This window comes from Carettochelys insculpta, chromosome 11, assembly GCF_033958435.1.
Source record: "Carettochelys insculpta isolate YL-2023 chromosome 11, ASM3395843v1, whole genome shotgun sequence".
Taxonomy (NCBI): domain Eukaryota; kingdom Metazoa; phylum Chordata; order Testudines; family Carettochelyidae; genus Carettochelys; species Carettochelys insculpta.
This window is the reverse complement of record NC_134147.1, coordinates 26,397,393-26,415,907: the sequence shown is the minus strand read 5'-3', so window position 1 is coordinate 26,415,907 and position 18,515 is coordinate 26,397,393. Positions and strand designations below refer to the sequence as shown.

The 18,515-nt window shown below is 45.5% G+C and overlaps 1 long non-coding RNA gene across 1 annotated transcript; it reads right to left on the bottom strand.

The window, feature by feature from the left end:
* Nucleotides 1-9,340: 9,340 nt before the first annotated feature.
* Nucleotides 9,341-18,285, bottom strand: LOC142018806 (uncharacterized). Its single transcript, XR_012646940.1, has 3 exons — nucleotides 18,107-18,285; nucleotides 12,690-13,216; nucleotides 9,341-10,815 (listed from the first exon to the last, which is right to left on the bottom strand). It is a non-coding gene; the product is annotated as an uncharacterized LOC142018806 (long non-coding RNA).
* Between the last annotated feature and the right edge of the window lie 230 nt (nucleotides 18,286-18,515).

Genomic DNA, 18,515 nt, shown 5'->3' with positions numbered 1-18,515 from the left:
AATTTGGCCAAAGTTTATTTTAGCTGCACAGAAGGGACTGAACAGAGTTCTGATCTGCCTGGGGATTACAACAGGCTACAGAGTTGAAGGGTGAGGAAGGGAGCCTGGTGGGGACACTATCTGTTCAGGCCAAACCAAAGTAGTGCAGTGCAACACCACTCGCTAGATTTGGAGGGGAGAGGTGTGGGGGTTTGTGGGCTGGGTGGGTGTCAGACTGCCACTTGGGACCCCTCCCTGCCAGGAATTCAGTAGTCCCAGGCTGGTTCCCCCGCCCAAGGCAAGGACCCTTTAGCTGTCTTGGTGCTATATGCCTCCTTCCCCAGCCATGCTAAGCAGTGACTCAGCCTTGCTCCTGTGGGCTAACAAGCCCTGGGGGCCAGGGCCCCAGCCGCGCCTTCGCTGAAGGCCAGGCTCCAATTTACCAGGGGTCCAAACTCAAACTCTGGGTCCAAGTTGGCCCAAAAAACCTATCTCTATTTGAGCCCAGCCTGGGCGCTCTGCTGCCCTAGATGGGGCTGGCTTTGGAGCCCGTTCTCGTGATCTGAATTCAGAACCGAAGTTTCTGTTTGGGCTCCTGCACAGCTCAAACCCTCACTCAGCTGCGAGTGAGAATGTCTTGGGGGTGCATGACAGAAGTGCTGCTTGGGTAGCTCAGGATGGGGCTCGCTGAGGGGCTGCAGGGTGGAGGGGCACCCACAGAGCTGAATGAGGGTCCTAAGACTGGCATAGCAGGGAGAGCTGCAGAGCTGGCCTCAGGTGTATGGGCTGAGTAGGGGTCTAGCAGTGGACTAATCAGAGGTGGCTGTGGCAGGGTGAGGCCAGGGGAGGAAAGACAAGAGAAAAAACGGGCAGACTGGGAGCTGACAGAGGAATAGGCTGCCCTAAATCAGTTAGGGCCAGTGATCCCACTCAGGGCTACCTTTATAAACCCTTTCCCATGCAAGCCCGGGGGGGAGCATGAGAGGTGATTAAGGAGAGTCAGGAGGTGAGTGAGGAGAGGGCAGGAAGCTTGGAGAAACAGCAGAGACAGTAGAGGAAGAGCAGCAGGAGCAGTGCCTCAGTAACCTGGGGCTGGGCTGCCCCAGTTCAGGGGCCCTGGAGGCTCAGCCAGAGACTGTGGAGAACTGGTCAGCCAGTGGAGCTGATGAAGGAGGGGGATTTGCTGCTGTATCTGCTGCTACCTGAAAGATGTATCGGGTAGGATTGTCTTGGGAAGTGGCCCAGAGAAGAAGAGCTGCAGGGGCAAGGGTGAAGGGAGTCAGCCCTTGCTGGTAGCAGCTGTCCAGGGTACCTGGGCTGGAACCTGGAACAAGTGGGTGGGGACTGGGTTCCCCCCAGACCACTCCTCTACGCCAGTAATGGGGTTCCTCTGGTGGGGACAGTGGACTGAACAGAGGGCCTGGGGCCCAGCGACAAAACTGACCTTGCCACATGATGCAAAGCAGGATTGTGCTGAGGCCAGGGAAGGCTTGCTCAGTATCAGGCTACTCTACTGCTATGTAGTCCTTCACTTTTATAAAATCATGCAGAACAGAGACATTTATTCATCATGGTTCACTTCTATGAGGCTTCAGTCTCAGCCTATTTATTGTCATATCTATAAATAGCAGGTGCTAAAGATAGATCAGGTGGGTGAGGTAATATTTTCATAGGACCATAGAAACATGGGACTGGAAGGAACCTTGAGAGGTCATCTAGTTCAGTCCCCTTCGCACATAGCAAGACTAAGTATTAGACCATCCCTGACAGGTGTTTGTCTAACCTGCGGTTTAAAATCTCCAGCAATAGAGATTCCAAACCATCCCTAAGGAATTTGTTCCAGTGCGTAAATATGTGGATGGGAAGTTTTCCCCAATATCTAACCTAAACCACCCTTGCTGCAATTTAAGCCCATTGCTTCCTGGCCTATTCTCATAGGCTAATGAGCATAATTTCTCTTTCTTGTCCTTGTAGCAACCTTTTACATACTTGAAAATGCTTATCATGTTCCTCTTAGTCTGCTTTTCTCCAGACTAAACCAACCCAGTTTTTTCAGTCTTCTCTCAAGGGTTGTGTTTTCTAGTCCTGTAATTTTTTTTTTTCTCTTCTAAGGACTTTCTTCAGTTTATCTGCATCTTTCCTGAAATGGGCAACAAAAAGTGGACACAGTGCTCCAACTGAAGTCTAATCAACATGAAATAGAGCAGAATTACTTCTTGTGTTGTACTTACAACATTCCTGCCAATACACTCCAGAATGATGTTTGCTTTTTTTCAGTAGTGTTACACTGCTGACTCATATTTAACTTGTGAGTGAAGTAATCCTTAGATCCCTTCCTGGGCAGTCATTTCGCATTTTATATGTGTGCCGCTGATTGTTCCTTCATAAGTGGAGTATTTTGCACTTATCCTTATTGAATTTTATCCTATTTATTTCAAACTATTTCCCCAGATCATTCTGAATTTTAATTATACCCTCCAAAGTACTTGCAACTGTTTCCAAGTTGGTATTGTTCCAAAACTTTTTAAGTGTGTTCTCTGTTGTTTACTAAATCACTCATGAAGCATTGAACAGGGAACCAGGCCCTGAAGAGATCGTTCTGAGACCACACTTGATACGCCCTTCCAGCTTGACTGTGAACCACGGATAACTCTTGGAATGATTTTCCAAATAGTTGCACACTTACCTCACGGTAGCTCCATTTAGGTTGTAATTTCCTAGTTTGAGAATTTTGAGAAGATCATGTGAGACAGTATCAATAGCCTTAGTAAAATCAAGTTATACTATACATATCTGATGCATCTGCCCATACACAAGACGTGTTACCCTGTCAAAGAATGCTTTTAAGTTGATTTGACATCATTTGTTCTTGACAGATCCATGCTGTTGTTTAGTAGTAGGCATCCTTCAGTCTGCATAGACTATGGATCGTGCCCTTTAAAGTTTCAATTGAGGACGTCATTTACAGCGTCTATTGTGACTATGAAGACCCACACGAGAGTGACAGTCCTTGCTGCATCTCTTGCAGATGTAGTGGGTGTCTGGCAAGTGCTGTTGTTTATTTTCTTGTGATTTTCGAGCTATTTTCAAATTGTTTGGTTAATTACAGTAGGGCCCCCACATTTGCGAACTTAAGTTTCAAGAGTTCAGTTCTTCATGAGTGGCCCTTCCCCTGGGGCGGAGAGTGCTGGCGGCTGCCATCTTCATGAAATTCAACATTTGTGAGGGTTCTCAACATGGAACCATTGTGAATGTTGAGACCCTACTGTATTTGCTCCGTTATCTTTCTGGGTACTGAAGACTGGTCTGTAATTCCCCTGTAATTGTCCTTATTGCCCTTATTTAGTTTGGCCCTATATTTACTTTTTTCCAGTTTTCTGGAAACTCTCCTGTCTCATGACTTTTTGAAGTCTAATGGTTCAGATCTCCCCTCAGTCAGTTCCTTGAGTACTCTCAGATGTATTTCATCAGGGCCTGGCGACAAAGACATCTGACTTGTCTAAATAATTTTAACTTGTTCTTTCCCTATTAAGCCAGGGTAGTCTCTTGCCAGACTTCCTATCTTCCTTACACAGTGAAATAGTTTGCTCTTGTGCCCTTAATAATGTCTCTGAAAAGCTGCCAGCTGTCAAACGTTTTTCCCCTTTAGATTTGCTTTTCATGAGATCTTACTTACCTATTCCCTGCATTTGCTGAAGTCTGCCTTCTTGAAATCCATTATCTATATTGTGTTGTTTTCCTTCCTAATTTCTCTTGGAGTCATGAAATCTACCATTTTGTAACCACTTTCACCTAAACCATCTTCCACTTTCAAATTCTCAACCAGTTACTACTTATTTGTCCAAATCGAATCTAGAACAGCTTCTCCCTTAGTAGTTTTCTCCACCTTCTGAAATAATAATTGTCTCTGTAGAGCATCAGAGTGGGCCTTTCACTGACCCAGAGGGGAAGGCCATTCCAATGTACCCTGGTCGGCAGGGCCAGGGCATTCTAGCCCCACTCCCAGGAAGGAGAGGGAGGTGGGACCAAAAGCATAAAGGGTGAAGCTGAGAGCTTACTTGGGCCCTAGCCCCTAAAGGAGCCAGAGGTCTTTCCCAAGCTCCTGACGTGAGAGGCTGCTGTGCGCCTCCAGGAAGCAGAAGAGTGGCCTGGACCTCCAGGACCACTGATGACCCCAGACCCAGAGGCACAGCAATCCCTTCTGGAGGCTCCACTTCCCAAGGACCTGCTACTGAGCCAGGTATGCCCAGAAGAGGAGAGGGGAAATAGCCCAGGGATAGCTAACCTTAATCTGGCTGAAGCAGTGACAGTGAGCAAGTCAGTGTGTTGCGGTCAGGATCCCCACTGACCCAGTGGCAACCTGGTCTGCCACTGTTAGGGCGCTGGGTTGGGACACAGTGGAGTGGATGGGCCTGTGTCCTTCCTGCCACTGCAATCCTTGGGTGACGGTCTCTCCCCATTTTCCTAGGCAAAACACCTGCATGTTGAAGCTCTCAGCCCGACCTAGGAGTCGACTGCTGGCTGCCCTGCCCTGAACTAGGGCTGGGGCCTACTGCCTGTTGCCTGGCTTGAGCACCTGAAGTGCTTGCTGCCTCACCCTGAACAAGGGCCCGGACATATTAACTGGAGCTCCTGGACTAGCTGTTGTCCCACCCTGGAGCGTGGCCTGGATGGGACTATTAACTTGTTCTGACTGCAGTCAGGCATGTAGCCTCCCTCTTCACACACCCCTTCCCTCCAACCTGGAGAGGAGTGAAGCTCCAACCTGCAGTCCACTACAGTCTCCAATACATTTTGAGAACTTGCCACCATAGGCACCGACTCTGGGGGCTCTCTGAGGCTGGAGCATCTATGGAAAAGAAATAGTGGGTGCTCAGCACGCACCAGGCACTGCTGCCTGGGGGCATGACCAATCAGCTAATCCCGGATGCTGCCAAACAGCTCTTCAGCGATGCTGCTGAACAGCTGATCAGTGGCTTGGGGAGGGACTTGGGGTGGGCAGAGGGTAGTGAGCAGGTGGGAGTCTCTTAGGGGCAGAAGGTTGCCCATTCTACCATAGGTTATGGTTCTCGGCAAGGACTGTGCCTAGTAAGAATATTGTAAGAGGCTCAAGCTGTACTATTGCAAGACGTCCTCTGGACTTCATTGAAAAATGTGAGTTTCTTTTCACTGGTAAAGAAAGAGTGTGGTTAACTGGCTTACAGTATTCACTTGCTTTGGGTCTCATTAAGGAAAATTATAGCTGCACACTTTTCAGGATGAAGTAGTGTGACATTTACCCCAGATTATTAAGTAGTAGTGTTCCTTATTTGGAAGCAACAAAGAGTAAAATTGATTAGATCACAGGTGGGTAAACATTTTGTCCTGCTGGCCCCATCTGGGTATAGAAATTGCATGGCACACCATCCCACTCCCTGTCCAGAAGGCCACAGTGGGGTAAGCCCCCAACCCTGCTCCCTAGCTGGCGCATCAGAGTTAGGCACTGGAGCCCAAGGCCCAGATTACAAGGTTTATGGGCAAGATGCAGCTCACAGGCCATAGAGCATATGGCACCATTTTTTTTTCCTAAGAAACGGAGACCACATTTCTGTAAAGACAGAAGAATAAAACCTTTGTACGGAGTATAGTATTAGGGCAGTTTGACAGGAAGACCTCTCCATAGCTCTATCAATATGTTTGTCCTGTGATCTGCAGCAAGTCTTCTCCTGAGCGAGACTTGGCTGTGTCATCTCAAGTATTTGATAAGGGTTCTGCAAAAAATACCAACAAGAGCAATGAACTCTCTGCATACACAAGCCACGCTTTCGTGCTGTCTGGCCCTGGCATGGTGGTGGTTACCATTTCCTGATCACAGAAACTGGTGATCCATCGTGAAAATCAAAACTGAGTGCCAGGAAAAGGTCAGGTTTTGTTTTGTTTCTTTGCAGCTGTGGAGATCATCATGGGCAATTCTGCTGTGCCACTGCCATATTGATGATGAATGCGGTTTGTGGCATTTATCCTTTTCCGACGAATTTGGTTTTGGTCAGTGGTAACAGAAGGGCTGTTAGGATAACCCTGTTATTTTCAACAGTGTGGCAGAAGGCAGGATTCCAAAGCAGATGGTCCCATGTGCAGTGTTTCCTCTATTTTTTTTCCCCTATCCATGGGCACAGTAAGTGTTGTGCAGCAAGGCATGGATGGATGTGCACCAAACGCAGGCTGATGGCTGTGGGCACTCTGTTAATCAGCCGGGCAGCACTTGAATCTCCTGGGTGTCTGCCTACATGCTCCGTTTACAGGGAACACTGCCCATGTGGCATGGTTCTGATGTTCTGCATTCTGAACCCCTACATCTGTCCTTTGGGCTGATGTGGCACTTTTCAGAACCTAAGTACTCTTGGTTTGGAAAGGAAAATAAAGGAGAAAATCCCAGGGGCCATCTCTCCACCCACACAAAGAGGGAGAATAAAGTAAACATCCAATGTACACGTTGATTTTTGTCAGCCGTTTGGAAACCATAAACTGCAATTTTGACATGTGGTAAATGAAGCTTTAGATAATCACCTTTAACAGATGATTTTCATAAGCCAGCAGCTTTTCAAAGAGCACCTCTTCAACTTGGTAAATCAGAGTTTCTGAAGCTGTAGGTTGTGACCTCAAGAGAGGGGTTAAAAAGACAATCAGGGAGGAATAAGGTACTGAAAAATGTATTACAAACTAAAATACAGAAAATTTCAAAGCCTCCCTCTCCCCACAGTCCATGCACACACTTACTTTCAAGACCAAATAATCTCTTTCCAGACGCACAAATAAATGACACAAGCTTATCTATCATTATTACCATTGACACATTATTTGCTCTTACTTTTATAGCCAAAGGAAGGGCTTGTGTGAACATTTTTGACTCTGTGTAAATGTTTGCCACTCTGAAAAGGTTGAGAAATGCTGGAGAATAGCAATGGCAGATAGGTATGGATGGCCAAATAGTATGTAATTGCAGCCTCACTCTGCTTGCTGAACCTGTTGGAAAGGCATCTGCAGCAGGGGAAGATGAAATTGTGTATTTAGAAAAGCTGTCAGTTCCCTTTGATTCTAACAGGAATTGCATAAGTATACTAATGACAGAGTTTCTTCCTAAGTGAATAGATTTAAAAACTGGGACCAACAGATCTTGAAAAGTGTGATTATTAGTCCCTGTTGATGGTTGATCTTAGACACCCCTAAAATCTACCTCTGGGCATCTTCAACGTACAGTTGTTTTTTCAGCTGGTTGTCTCTGAATGAATGCCTTTCAGCACTGGGGCCAGGTCAATGCTACCAGAGAAAGTCAACCTAAGATATGCAAACCCAGCTTTGAGACTAGCATAGCTGTGGTCAACGTATTATAGGTTGAATTTTTGAGGCATCTCCAATGCAGGAAATTGAAAGGGGAAGCTCTTCTGTCAACTCCCCTTACTCCTCACAACCAAGGGGAGTACTGTGGTTGATAGGGGTGCCAGCAACAGGTGATTTAGTGGGTCCTTACTGAACTTGATAAATAGAGTCCCAGGAGATCCATCTCTGGAGTGTCAGTCTCCTGATAACTGAAGACAAGCCTTCAGACTGATCTTGCATGACGCTACCAAGCCACTACTCTTCTTTAAAGAACAGCAAAATGACAAAGTCCACCTGTCCTATGAAAGATTCAGTTTACAGTGGCCACATGGCGCAATGCACCCATCACATAAAGCATGCTGGGTACAATAGCAAGAGGAAACAATGCACTTGTCCTATGGTATTATAATAATCACACAACTAATCTGCCTGTCACACAAAGTATTTTGGGTACAATAGCAACATGACACAATCCACCCATCATGCAAAGCATTCCAGTTACAATGGCCACCTGCTTTTTCTGTTTTCCAGCATGTGCTGCTTGTCTTGTACCCACTTGAGCTGTTGGACTGTACGTTCTTTGAGGCCAGGATTTGGCACATTATCTCTGTGTTACCTAGAATTTGAACAACTGTTTACACTCCTGCCTTGTAAGATAATGTCTGCTTACAGTGCTATGTAACAAAAACAGGCAGAATCTACCTAATAGGTTGCCTACTGTAATAGCAAACACTGTACTGAAAGAGAATGCCCTTTCCTATGCTTATAAAAGCATCACCTTCTCACCTGTTTATTGCATACAAATTTTATAGTAATTGCTACAAATATGCCATATCAAATGCTTCCCTGCTACTTCTCTGGATGACTTTCTGCATTCATATACAGTTTTTCAAAGTGTCTGTATTTAGATAGATGTGGCCTAATTCTGACTTTGCTTCTGACTCACTGTATGACCTGAGGCAAGTTACTGAACCTTGCTGTGTCTCTGTTTTCCCATTTGTAAAGTAGCTTCTAGGCAGCTGTAAAGATCAATCATCTACTATACTGTTCAGCATGAGGTGTAAGGGAAGGGTGTAATTCTTTCAGTGTAATTTGCTGTGTTACTAAAACCTCTGGCACACACAAGAGTGTCAGACAGGAAATCATCACAGAATATGATGCACTGGGAAATCTAAGCCTCAAAATTTCACTATATGCCAACGACAGAATCTTATATATTAAATTATCTTATTTAGATACTACACAGGCTCCTTAAAAATCACTAATAACAAGCAGTCCTGTGGCACCGTAGAGCCTAGCAAATTTATTAGGCCATGAACTTTTTAGTTTGTCTCTGAGGTGCCACAGGAGTGCATGCAATTTGGGACGCTACAGACTAACACAGCTACCCCTCTGAATCCTTAAAATCAGTTATTCCAGGCAGTGGTGACTCTTGTGTGTAAATGCATCTCAAAAACCTTTGGAGAGACTTCCATTGAGATGGATGTCAGGTATGTATAAATGTGTGGGTACTTGGTTTGCTCAGGGAAATTTAGAGTTCACAGGCAAGATCTTCAAAAAGAGAAGCCTAAAGTCAGGTTTTTAAGTCCATATTTATGCTCCTGAATAAGTGGCCTGATTTTTATATGCTAAATAGCCAGCAGCCCCCCTTAGGAAAGTACACTCTTTCTCCTTTCTGTCAGCTACTAATCTCTTACAGACTCTGTCACATCCCTTCTACTGTAACAGAAACCTGAATCAAAGATCTGACATGAGATAGGGTGATTAGAACAACTGCCAGAATTTGGTGTTGAGCTAATAATTATCATACAGTTTTCTCAGATTTTCCAGGTGCATTTTTTTAAACAGCAGAAAGATCTTAGAATCCAAACTTTGTCAATGTAATGCCATTGGGAAACAATTCAGTATTCCCAAAACTCACTTCTTTAAGTTGTTACTGTTAGGACCTTTCCTAAAAGAAGAAACTTAACTGAATATCTGATGATCTAGATTTTCAATCCTTTGGATCTGATACTATCCACAGTCACTATCACCCAGACAGTAATTCATTTCTGATAGGGAAACATTAAGGATCAGGTTGAAAAAATAGTGAGCCAGTGAGTTGGTTTAGGAAGAGTATGTACTTATGACAAGTGGTCAGATACCCAGGGACAAGTCCAGAGAGCTTCCATGAATGAAGGATAAGTATAACAGAACATATGACAACAAGCAATAAAGACCACAATAAGAAATGTAAAATGCATCAAACTGAGACCAGGATGCTTGGGATATATCGCACTGTGAGGTTTCAGAAGGGAGGTTATGCTGCTCTTATGAGTAACCCTACAACAGGATAGATGTTATGTCTTTTACTGACAAATCAAGAAGACAGGAGCTGAGGTGTACAGGTCGTAAGCAGCACTTATGAGGTACTCAGAACTCTAACTAACATAGAAGTCAATTGGAGCTGAGGGCATTACAAGGTATCCAGTAAGTACTCAAACCCACACTCGCTTAGACCCTAGAACCTTGTGTACACAGGCATTTCACTTAAACCTGTCATTGTTTCTGTAGTACAGATTTAATCTCTCTAGTCCAGCATTCTCTCATCCAGCAACATCTGTAGTCTGGCATGATTTTAGTTAGCTGGATATCCATGTATAATGGGAGTGGCCAAATTTCCTGTGGTCCCATAAGGTTTGTTTACAGCTGCCAGTTCTGGCTGTCAGCCCTCTGTGCTTTTATTTTGCTCATATTTACCCCTAAAAGTCTTCTAAGAGGTAACGCTCCTACCTTGTGTGATTCAGCTAATTCTGTCATTCGGCACCTCTCAGGTCCCAACAGTGCCGGACTATAGATGTTCAAGCTGTGCCAGCGTGGATCCATTGATGGTAGCCACAGTGGAAGTACTAGTGCAGACCACTAGCTAGCATTCGTAGTACAAACAGGGTTAGACAATGCGGTGGTGAAAGAGCAGGTGATCAGTCTACAGGAGTTTCCACCAGTGGAGTTGCATAAGCGATAAAGCAATAATGGAAGATCTTTATGAAAAGAGCTGGTGAGGTCACATCATCAATTAGCCAAAGTGAATCAAAGGATGACAAATAGAGATCTGTGTCTGGAGAAAACTAGACTAAAGTTGCAGAAGTAAGAGATCTGGTGTTCACATCTTGTTGGTTCCTCTTTTTATTTTAATAAGTTAAAATGGTACAATGTTAGTTTGAGGAAGTCAGCCCAGAAGGCAGAGGTAGTAAGATTGAGATAAGCAGTGGAAAGCTAGTCAAGAGAAGTGAGCCTTAATAAGGGAGGGATTTGGAGGAGATTAACAAGATTTCATTAAATCTTTTCATAGCTGGTGCTGAACATTCCAGTATTCGCAGTCTACAGGTCTGTTTTTTTCCTTCATGATGGGTCAAACCAAACAGCCAGGGAAGTTCTTGAGGAGCTGTTAAGTGATGTACTGGATCACAGTCATCTGAACAGGGAATTCGTTACTGTGCTCTGGAGAAAAAAGGGAAAATTAGAAGAATCTGACCAGTCTCTTACGACAATTTGTAGCAAGTGCTCAGACATGCTGTAACTGTAGACCAGCATTTTTATAATCCTCTGAACTTTGAACATACAGACTGTATTACAGAACTAATTCTAGAATTGGACCCTTAACCTGCACTCCCTGTTTAGGGCTGGATCTTAACTGTGGAACGTCTCTAAACTGCAGCTTCATGCTGTCTAGCATTGCCTGAGTGTCATATTTTTGCAGATCTATTTTAAAATTAATACACAATTTATACAAACTGATGGATGCCCCCCCATGCTCTATGGAAAATGGATTATAAATATAAATATGAATAACTTGGATGCTTTGGACTAAACACCCTTTGGCCGCGTCTACACGTGCACGCTACTTCGAAGTAGCGGCGCCAACTTCAAAATAGCACCCGTCATGGCTACACATGTTGGGCGCTATTTCGAAGTTGAAATCGATGTTAGGCAGCGAGACGTCAAAGTCGCTAACCCCATGAGGGGATGGGAATAGCGCCCTACTTCGAAGTTGAACGTCGAAGTAGGGCACGTGTAGACGATCCGCGTCCCACAATATCGAAATAGTGGGGTCCGCCATGGCGGCCATCAGCTGAAGGGTTGAGAGACGCTCTCTCTCCAGCCCCTGCAGGGCTCTATGGTCACTGTGTGCAGCAGCCCTTAGCCCAGGGCTTCTGGCTGCTGCAGCTGCAGCTGGGGATCCATGCTGCATGCACAGGGTCTGCAACCAGTTGTTGGCTCTGTGGATCTTGTGTTGTTTAGTGCAACTGTGTCTAGGAGGGGCCCTTTAAGGGAGCGGCTTGCTGTTGAGTCCACCCTGTGACCCTGTCTGCAGCTGTTCCTGTTATTTCGATGTGTGCTACTTTGGCGTGTAGACGTTCCCTCGCAGCGCCTCTTTCGATGTGGTGCTGCCCAACGTCAAAGTTGAACGTCGACGTTGCCAGCCCTGGAGGACGTGTAGACGTTATTCATCGAAATAGACTATTTCGATGTCGCTACATCGAAATAAGCTATTTTGATGTAGCGTGCACGTGTAGACGTAGCCTTTGTAACCTATCATTTTTAATGTTATAATCTGCTGGATCTGTATATCCTCTTTTTGTGCATGTATCATTTTTGTATTTGAAGTTGTATTAGCTACATATTTGTATTCCAAATGTTTGCTTATGTGAAGACCTTAACAGGTGGTGTGACTACTCTATTGTGAGAGGGCTGTTGTCAAGTGAATATCAGTACTTGACTGGCAAAGGTTCTTGATGGGTGTCAATCCACATCTGAAGAACTTTGTCATGTACGTTCAGACCAGCAGATAGGCAACGGCCGGTTGCCTAAAAATGAGATGGACAGGTGACTTGCTCATGTGAAAATCTCCATCTTGGAGTATACTTTTACACAAAAATAAAAATGGAATTCCCTCCACAGGAGAAAGGTATAAAGAGGGGCATGAGGGCTCCTCCATCTTGGTCTTCAGCCTTTCTTAGCAATTACCCGCCACACCCTAAGAGAAACAAAGAACTTCACAGTGAAGTGGAGACCCTGGCCAGGATAAGATCATTCCTGACTTGAACCTTTCATCTGATCTAAGGACAGTTGTTTATGGTAAGAACTCACATGTAAGTAAATTTTTAGTGGAATAGACCTAGCTGTGTGTTTTCTTTTATTTTAATTTGGTAACTCATTTTGAATTGTCTGTTTTTACTTATAACCATTTAAGTACTACTGGTTCTGCTTAATAAATTTCTTTTGTGTATAATCAAGCTCAGTGTAGGTAATTATTACCTGGGGAGGGCTACCACTGTATATATATATCTTTTTCATTGATAAGGAGGGCTTACCTAACATGCCCTCCCTGTGCAAATAGTTTGCACAGAAAGAGACGGATTTATTTGGGTTTGATCCCTTCTGGGGGTTGATTTTTCCATGTACTCTGATGCAGAACTGAATCCTCCCAGAGCTGTGGTAAATCAGTGTCTGCGTTGCTCTACTGATGGGGGGAGTGTAGCCCCAAATCTGTGTCTTGGCTGCGGGACACCAGAGAATCAGGCCCAGAAGGACAGTGTGGCACGTTGGTGTCTGATGCTACTGGATCGTCCTATACTTGAATAACTATGCAGTCCTACCAGTCTGTGCTTGTCCCATGGAATCGGAATTGGCATTCCACCGTGTCAACAGTATCGACTACTGCCAGCATGTGCCAATTGCTCCACTCAGTGGGTTCCTGCTTGTCTGTGTTCATGGCCTTCTCACATGTTTCCTCGCACCAGAGGCTCTAGAGAAACACCAGCATAATGCATGAGGTGTTTGCAATGCTTGCTGTAGCAGTTTGCAGCTGAACAGGGTCCATGCTTGTCCTGCTATGGGTCTGCATGGATAATGGAGGAAGAAAGTGCACAAAAAGATTACTGTTGTTTTCAAGCAGAGAGGGAGGCAGGAGATAAGTGCATTATGGGAGGCTAACGGGAAGTACCTAGTACCACCCCCCTGCAATGTTTTGGTCCTATCAGACACTGGGAGCATAACCCAAAATGCAAAGGGGCAGCAGGATCTGTGGGATGACTACCCACAGTGCATCTCTGTGAACGTCAATGGCAGAAACACTACGGGGGACACACTCTGTCAACCTCGTGTGCCCAGTGAGGACTGGCACCTTTTGGCTTTGTAAATTCGACTAGTATAAAATCAGCCCTACTAAATTCAACCTATTCTCTTTGTGTACTATACTGAGTGTCTGTATCTTCAGCCTGTCAACACATGTCAGTCACACTCTGGCTTCCACCAGCCTTGGTCCACCTGTAGGATGACTCCCAGTCCTGAATTTTTCCCTAAAAACATATGTCCTGTGCAATATCGAGGCCTATTCTGCACAGACCAGATATATGCCATCTGTTGCCACTCCAAGGGAATCAGGGTACAACAACTTGCTTCTTTTAAAGAGACTTACCCACATGGTTCGCAGCACTGGGATTGTTTTGATTAAAGAATAAAACAGGTTTATTTAAGAAGAGAAAATATGATTTTAAGTGATTACAAGCAATGAGGCTTTCAGGTCAAAAAGGGTTACCTGAAAAATAAAAATAAAATGCTCCCTGTTACTCAACTTAACAACCTAAACTTGGTCAGGATGAAATTCTTACCACAAGTTTTTCAGTAGCATTGCTGATCAAGTTTTAGGTCTGGCTCTATTCCAAAGGTTCAACACCTATTTCTCTTGTCTTTTTAGTTGCAAAAAGAGAGCTGGACAAGGAGAGAACCTGAGCTGCTTTTGTGCATCACTTTGTCACCCTTTGAAATACATTTTCCTGAAAGTAACCCCTAAATGAAGTTATTCTCAGCTGGGAGCAAGGAGATATGTAGTCTGGTGGTAGAAGAGGTGTTATGCTATTGCTATTCACCTCTGTTTGTTCAGCTGCAGATCTGTTTGTCTGCTGCTTTACCCCACTTCCATGTCAAAGAATGGCCACTACATAAGTGACAGCCCATAACCTTTGATGACAACTAACCAGAGATATCAACTTGTTGTCTGTCTTTGAGAAACAAGTTTAACTTCGGGATGTTAACGGTTAACCAGGTAGGATGAGGCTTACCAGTTATGTTTAACCAGTAGGGGCTGGAGCAGCCCTCCGCCCATCACTGGCAGGGGGTTTCTCCAGCCCAGCTGGAGCAGTCCATCCACAGCAGCCGGAGGGTGAGAGGGATGGGACAGGCCACTCCAGCCCAGTTTGGGATAGGAGCACCTCTGGCCAAGATGGAGCGGCCCTGCCTGCAGTGTGTTGGGGAACAGGGCCAGTCCAGCCACGCTGGAGTGCCCTTCACCCGCCAGGGAACCAAAGGCAGGGAAGTTCCAGATGGGCTGGAGCAGCTTGGGTCTCCAGTGCACCATGGGCGGGAGCACTCCAGCCTGGCTCCCCAGTATCCTGCAACCTGCATGGGCAGGAAAACTCCAGATGGGTCAGAGCAGCACACCATGGGCAGGGGTTCTCCAGGCTGGTCAGAGAAGTTCCGGTGCACTACAGGTGGTTGGGCAACTGGGGAGCCAGAGTGGAGAGGCCCAGCCAGAGCAGCCTCCCCAGCTGCCACCCCTTTAAAAGGGTAACCGATGAAACCTACTGTTAACCAGTTAACTAATTAAATGGGATTTTACATCTCTAGCTTAACTACATCACACACCTGTCTGGTAATTGTATTTAAGTTGTGGATTCAAATTATGTTCATATGTATATGTATATTGTTATACATTTTTGCCATGGTGTTACTGATCAGCAAGTTACCAGTTTTCAATCATAAATTTAAAAGGCATATTTTGTACAAAGATTAGTGGGAAGGGTCTGAATACAGGGGTGATTTCTGTCACACATGCCTTCATCCAAAAACAATAGCACTTTGTTTACATTGTCTGGTTTACATACATTGAACTGATGCATTTATTCTTATTGGCATTAAAATGAAGTAGGGAATGAACTACTTTCCAGCAGGAAAAAGGAGAGACTATGTTGAAACAAAATCCATAGAAGGAGGCATTATAAGAGATCTCACATATTATTCTATTTGGAACTGGCAGATTTGCCTGGTGTTGCTCAGGTCCTTAGCTCAATTAAGGTTTGTTTGTTTTTTAAAGAAAAGGAAAATAAATATACATGTTTTATTTGAACAAATGTATTTTAAAAAATAGTGTTATTTTATGAAGTTAATTTTTGTCAGCTTTCTTAAAAAATGGTTTTTGTATTTATAGTTACATCTTTTTTCTTTGATTTTTCTGTCATTAAGTAGGGTGTTTGCAACAAGCTGTGTCCCTCACATATAAGCTCTCTATCCAGCTCAGTGACAAAATTCCTATTCACTTCAATGAGACGAGGGTTGGTCCACATTAGGATATGTCTATACTACCAAGTTTTGTCCAGGAAAAAAATGTTGATACACAGAAGCAGCCTCCCCTCCAGCCCCCCTCACCCCCACCCCACAAAAAAAGTTGCCAAAGCACCATTACACTTGTTCTGTTGACACATTGTCAACATCTTTAGCTCCCACTTTGACAGCAAGAGCAATGCACTACAGGTATGCATAGGGGCTGGGAGACACCGTCTGTCACTAGGTGTTGTAGGTTTTTCAACATAGCATGGGCCATCTGTACAAAACATCCCATCAGGCACTGCTTTGTACAGAGGCTTCCAATGTCCTTTTGCCCTCTTATTTCCAACTGTCATTCTCTGTGCACTCTGCCATCTGCAGCAAGAGAGAATGGATCCTGCACGTCTCTCATTTGTTCTGTTAACTGATGTTAGGACTTCATACATGGCAGTAGAAATCATCTTGATGTTACTGACAGAGGAAGAAGTCTGGGAGAAGCTTGAGCGTGTGCATGATATGGACAGTACACAGTAAGCTGTCATTGTATTGGGCACTCATAGAGCAGCTGTACAGGGTGAACTGTTGCTTCTGAGTTAGGGAAATCAGCACCGAGTAGTGGAATCGTATCATCATGCAAGTGAGGAATGAAGACCAGTGGCCACAGAACTTTAGGAAGTGTAAGGCAATGTTCCTGGACTTGTGTGCTGAGCTGCCCCCTGAACTATGGTGCAAGGACACCAGGATGAGAACTTCCCTCTCTGTAGAGAAGCGTTTGGCAATTGCTGTGTGGAAACTAGTGAACTCCCAGTTGCTATTGGTCAGTTGCAAATCAGTTTGGAGAGGGGAAGTCTACTGTTGACGCTGTACTGTTGTAAATGAGCAGGGCAATAAATCGCATTCTGTGATGGAGGAACAGGGCTTTGGGAAATGTGCTTGACATAGTGGCCTAGCTTTGTGGACATGGGCTTTCTCAACTGGGTAGGGAGGCCAAAGGTGGTGCACACATTTTCTGAATTTGGCACCAGCCCACCTTGCCAGCAAGTACATCAACAGGCGGCGATACTTCTTGATGGTGCTGCAGGCACTTGTGGATCACCATGGCCATTTCCAGCCATCAATGAAAGGCACATGATGCACACATCTTCAGGAACAGGGGCCTATACAGAAAACCACAAGTGGGAACTTCCTTTCCCAACCACAAGATTGCAGTGAGGGAGGTGGAAGTGACCAATGTGCTCAACGGAGACCCAGCTTACCCATGGCAAACCCGGCTCATGAAATCATATATGTGGCAGTTGGACAGCAGTAAGCAGCATTGTTTGCTGAGGGGTGGTGCATCTGAGGCACAGCACTTGGCTACAGTTTGAACAGCCAGACAAGAGAGAGCTGTCAGAAGAGCTCAAAGTGCTGTTGTCAATATCAGGAAAGCTTTGAGGGTGCACTTTGAAAATGAGGGGAACTGAAAAGGAACCTGTTAAGAGTTGCTTCCAGGCTGTTCCGCCCCTGACACAATGAACATGTAGCTGAGAACATGCCTTTATGCCTACCCCTGGAATTGCAGCGACTAGTTTGCAACATTGTTAAACAGTAAATAAAAGCGTAAAACTGTTATAAAGCCTGCTTTTATTCATCCAAAACCAGTGCACTGACATGTAATAAAGCATGCCTGACAGCTAGTAAGGGAGGTGCTGGCAAAGGATTACAACTCAGGAATGTGTATAGATCCAGGCATCATAATCAGGGGAGAGAGTGCATGGGAAAATGGGGACTCCTAGAGAGAGGAAAGGAATATGAGAGCATAAAGAGAGGGTTGCTGCACACAGAATTTTGAATCTGCCACAGGGCTGATGGAACCTGTGTTGGCTCACTGAGCTGTTTCACTAAATAGTGCAGGACTTCAGTCTGTTTCTCCATCACTCTGATAAGATGTTCTATACCATTGGGTTGAGAAGGGTGAAAGGGGAATAGAAAGAGCAAGTTATAAAAGGAGAGGCATGCATTGTACCCCTGGAGAATGAGTATCATACCAACACAAACGGAACATTTTCAAAGGGGTGTATAAATATAAGCTAAGTAACACTGGTGTGGATTTATCTATTTTTACCCGTAACATCTGTCCTTATCCATCTTTTCTAGTCCACTTTTCTGGAGAAGTGGGTCTTACCCACAGCTCATGACCTAATACATTTCTTAGTCTTGAGGTGCTACAGGACTGTGCTTGTTATTTGTGAAACTACAGACTAAAATTGTTCCCCGAGACTACTTATCTGCACAGCCAGTCATCTCTCCACGATGCTTCCCCTCTTGTCCCACAGCAGCCATGGCACTGCTCGCATGCCCCACAACACTAAAGGTTTGTTTCCTTGGGACCGCCCCGCCCCGCCCCGCAGTGATGCAATGCAGGCACCTCTTGGGGTACAGCCACGTGGGCAGGGAGAGGGCCGTAGTTTCGCAGCTGTGCCCCCAGGCCCCGGCCTCAGACGTGATAACGCTCCCGACCCTGCTCCGCCGGGAGGGCCAACGCAGCCCCCCACTGCAGCCGCCCCATGGGGGACGAAGACCCGAATCGGGCTGCCCAGAGCGGCCCAAGCCTGGCCCAGTCCCGTCGGGCGGCCGGCTCCCGGGCACGTGGGGGCGCGCGTACCGCGCGTTGAGGCCCTAGGACGTGACAAAGCGACAGGGAAAGAGCGAGGCTCACGCTGGCACTAAGGTCTGGCATACAACATCCAGGGGACGCCAAGGCCAGCGTACCTAACCATGTGACCCGACGACTCCCTCGTCCCGCCCCCGCCGCTTACACCGCGCTTACCCTGTGC